The sequence below is a fragment of the Triticum aestivum genome, chromosome 6A (assembly GCF_018294505.1).
Source record: "Triticum aestivum cultivar Chinese Spring chromosome 6A, IWGSC CS RefSeq v2.1, whole genome shotgun sequence".
Lineage (NCBI taxonomy): Eukaryota > Viridiplantae > Streptophyta > Magnoliopsida > Poales > Poaceae > Triticum > Triticum aestivum.
Genome location: NC_057809.1, coordinates 533,608,479 through 533,613,508, shown reverse-complemented (window position 1 = coordinate 533,613,508; position 5,030 = coordinate 533,608,479).

Sequence of the window (5,030 nt, the reverse complement as noted above, 5' to 3'; positions counted from 1 at the left end):
AGTATTTCTATTAAACACTTGCTAAAAATTCTACTACCCTAGTTCTACCCTTAATTTTCTTCTATTTTATTCAAAACACCTAAAATAGTCAAAAAAAATATTCTATTAAAAACCCTACATTCTACAATGTCTACATTCTGTAAGGGCATATTTATCCCTAAGGTGTTTTGGTGATTGATGATAATGCTTTTGCGGACTAATCGTGTGCCTTGAGTTTCTCAGACGTTTCATCGCTAGGCACAACATGGTTTGGTTCCCCTCGAAGACTATTGAAGACGGCGTTTTCTACGTTTCTTTTTGGTGGATTTGATTCATAGGAATGCCGTACTATTAAGAGGGGGTCTGCATCGGAAAGGTTTGGGTGGAATCATCACGTACACGTTTTCTTCCTTGTCTCCACCTTTCCCCTGCACTTTGGAGTATCCTCCATTTATCGTCTATGCAATTGTCATGGCTGCTGATGTTGGACTTGCGGTAGTACTGCTTCCTGGAGCGGTAGTACCGCAGGCACCTGCGGTAGTACCGTACTTCGGTGCGGTAGTACCGCAGGAGCCCACGGTAATACCGCTCCTCTGGAGCCGTAGTACTGTGGCCCCCAGGCCAAGTACCGCTGCATCGTGGTAGTAGGGGTGGATGTAATTTTTTACGTTCGTGCCTCCGCGGTAGTACCGCACCTCGAGTGAGGTAGTACCGCGTGCGGCCTGGCTCAGCTACCATGCGGTAGTACCGCTCCTCCAGGCGTAGTACAATGTCGGATTTTTGCATCGTTTGTTTTTCAACGGAAGTAGGCACGGATGTATTTTTATTCATCCGTGCCCTTCCCAGGCTAGGACTTTCCTGCCTTGTGGTAGTACTACAAGGGGGAGCGGTAGTACCGCGCTTGCGGAAGTACCATTCTCAGCCTCCGTGCTTCGGGCTTGTTCTAGTTCCTGCCATTGCAGCGGTAGTACCGCGGTCCCTCACGGTAGTACCGCATGGCCTTGCGGTAGTACCGCTTGTCAGGGGCGGTAGTACCGCAAGTCGCGGGCTGGTTAGGTGGATAACGGTTGGATTTTGTCCACAGCAATAAAAGGGGTGTCTTCTTCCTCTAGTTGACTACCTCTTCCACCCCTAAGCTCCATTGTTGCTCTAAGCTCCATTTTCACCCGATCTCACTCCCTAGCCAATCAAACTTGTTGATTTGCTCGGGAGTGGTTGAGAAGGCCCTGATCTACACTTCCACCAAGAGAAATTTGATTCCCCCACTAATCCCTTGCGAATCTTGTTACTCTTGGGTGTTTGAGCACCCTAGACGATTGAGGTCACCACGGAGCCATAGTCCATTGTGGTGAAGCTTCATGGTGTCGTTGGGAGCCTCCAATTAAGTTGTGGAGATTGCCCCAACCTTGTTTGTAAAGGTTCGGTCGCCGCCTCCAAGGGCACCAATAGTGGAATCACGACATCTCGCATTGTGTGAGGGCATGAGGACAATACGGTGGCCCTAGTGGCTTCTTGGGGAGCATTGTGCCTCCACACCACTCCAACGGAGACGTACTTCCCCTCAAAGGGAAGGAACTTCGGTAACACATCCTCGTCTTCATCGGCTCCACTCTTGGTTATCTCGCACCTTTACTTGTGCAAGCTTATTTGTGCTATATCTCTTGCTTGCGTGCGTGCTTATTGTTGTTGCATCATATAGGTTGCTCACCTAGTTGCATATCTAGACAACCTACTTTGATGCAAAGTTTAAATTTGTAAAGAAAAGCTAAAAAAATTGTTAGTTGCCTATTCACCCCCCCTCTAGTCAACTATATCGATCCTTTCAATTGGTATCAGAGCCTCATCTCTTTTTAAGGACTTAACCGTCCAAAGAGTATGGTTGACGTTGTAGACGAGGTGGAGGAGCACTCTGGTGCGAATCCGGTCTCGTCTACGGGAGATGGTGGTACCACAGTCTCTCGCGAGGAATTCAATGTGGCGTTGGAAACATTGAAAACTTCCATGACGGCCGAGGTCGAAAGCATGTTTTATAAATTCTTAGAAGGGCTTAAACTTTCCACCGCACCGTTAAGAGCGGGTGATCCCACTAACAAGGTGACGGATGCTACCTCCGGCAAGGGGGAAGCTAATAGTGAGAAAGCTCCTTCTTCTAGTGGTAAAAATGGCACCGGCATCTTCTTCTAGAGGCAATAATAAAAGTATTATTATATTTCCTTGTTCATGATAATTGTCTTTTATTCATGCTATAACTGTATTATCCGGAAATCTTAATACACGTGTGAATACATAGACCACAATATGTCCCTAGTGAGCCTCTAGTTGACTAGCTCGTTGTGATCAACAGATAGTCATGATTTCCTGGCTATGGACATTGGATGTCGTTGATAACGGGATCACATCATTAGGAGAATGATGTGATGGACAAGACCCAATCCTAAGCCTAGCACAAAGATCGTGTAGTTCGTATGCTAAAACTTTTCTAATGTCAAGTATCTTTTCCTTAGACCATGAGATTGTGCAACTCCCGGATACCGTAGGAATGCTTTGGGTGTACCAAACGTCACAACGTAACTGGGTGGCTATAAAGGTGCATTACATGTATCTCCAAAAGTATCTGTTGGGTTGGCACGAATCAAGACTGGGATTTGTCACTTCGTGTAAACGGAGAGGTATCTCTGGGCCCACTCGGTAGGACATCATCATAATGTGCACAATGTGACCAAGGGGTTGATCACGGGATGATGTGTTACGTAACGAGTAAAGAGACTTGCCGGTAACGAGATTGAACAAGGTATCGGTATACCGACGATCGAATCTCGGGCAAGTACAATACCGCTAGACAAAGGGAATTGCATACGGGATTGATTAAGTCCTTGACATCGTGGTTCATCCGATGAGATCATCGTGGAACATGTGGGAGCCAACATGGGTATCCAGATCCCGCTGTTGGTTATTGACCGGAGAACATCTCGGTCATGTCTGCATGTCTCCCGAACCCGTAGGGTCTACACACTTAAGGTTCGATGACGCTAGGGTTATAAAGGAAGTTTGTATGTGGTTACCGAATGTTGTTCGGAGTCCCGGATGAGATCCCGGACGTCACGAGGAGTTCCGGAATGGTCCGGAGGTAAAGATTTATATATGGGAAGTCCTGTTTTGGTCACCGGAAGAGTTTCGGGGTTTATCGGTAACGTACCGGGACCACCGGGAGGGTCCACGGGGTCCACCAAGTGGGGCCACCAACCCCGGAGGCTTGCATGGGCCAAGAGTGGTGAGGGACCAGCCCCTTAGTGGGCTGGTGCGCCTCCCACAAGGGCCCATGGCGCCTAAGAGGTGGAAAGGGGGCAAACCCTAAGGGGATATGGGCCTTAGGGCCCATATTGGTGCGCCTCCCTCTCCTCTCCCCTCTTGGCCGCCACCCCCTTTGCCATCTAGGGCTGCCGCCCCCCCTAGGGGTGGGAACCCTAGAGGGGGGCGCACCCTCCTCCCTCTCCCCTATAAATAGTGAGGCATAGGGCTGCCCATAACACGCGATTCGATCTCTCGTTGATGCAGCCCTGCGTCTCTTCTTCCTCCTCTTCTAGCCACGCTCCTCCACCACCACCACGCCGTTGTGCTGCTGCTGGATGGAGTCTTCCTCAACCTCTCCCTCTCTCCTTGCTGGATCAAGGCATGGGAGACGTCACCGGGCTGTACGTGTGTTGAACGCGGAGGTGCCGTCCGTTCGGCACTTGGTCATCGGTGATTTGGATCACGACGAGTACGACTCCATCAACCCCGTTCACTTGAACGCTTCCGCTTAGCGATCTACAAGGGTATGTAGATGCACTCTCCTTCCCCTCGTTGCTGGTTTCTCCATAGATAGATCTTGGTGACACGTAGGAAAAATTTGAATTTCTGCTACGTTCCCCAACAGTGGCATCATGAGCTAGGTCTATTGCGTAGATTCTTTGCACGAGTAGAACACAAAGTAGTTGTGGGAGTTGATTTTGTTCAATATGCTTACCGTTACTAGTCCAATCTTGTTTCGACGGTATTGTGGGATGAAGCGGCCCGGACCGACCTTACACGTACTCTTACGTGAGACATGTTCCACCGATTGACATGCACTTGGTGCATAAGGTGGCTAGCGGGTGCCAGTCTCTCCCACTTTAGTCGGAACGGATTCGATGAAAAGGGTCCTTATGAAGGGTAAATAGCAATTGGCATATCACGTTGTGGTTTTGCGTAGGTAAGAAACGTTCTTGCTAGAAACCCATAGCAGCCACGTAAAACATGCAAACAACAATTAGAGGACGTCTAACTTGCTTTTGCAGGGTATGCTTTGTGATGTGATATGGCCAAGAAGAATGTGATGAATGATATGTGATGTATGAGATTGATCATGTTCTTGTAATAGGATTCACGACTTGCATGTCGATGAGTATGACAACCGGCAGGAGCCATAGGAGTTTTCTTTATTTATTGTATGACCTGCGTGTCATTGAACAACGCCATGTAATTACTTTACTTTATTGCTAACCGGTAGCCATAGAAGTAGAAGTAGTCGTTGGCATGACAACTTCATGAAGACATGATGATGGAGATCATGATGATGGAGATCATGGTGTCATGCCGGTGACGATGATGATCATGGAGCCCCGAAGATGGAGATCAAAAGGAGCAAAATGATATTGGCCATATCATGTCACTATTTGATTGCATGTGATGTTTATCATGTTTATGCATCTTGTTTACTTAGAACGACGGTAGTAAATTAGATGATCCCTTACAAAATTTCAAGAAGTGTTCTCCCCTAACTGTGCACCGTTGCTACAGTTCGTCGCTTCTAAGCACCACGTGATGATCGGGTGTGATGGATTCTTACGTTCACATACAACGGGTGTAAGATAGTTTTACACAGCGAAAACACTTAGGGTTAACTTGACGAGCCTAGCATGTACAGACATGGCCTCGGAACACAGAGACCGAAAGGTCGAGCATGAGTCGTATAGTAGATACGATCAACATGAAGATGTTCACCGATGATGACTAGTCCGTCTCACGTGATG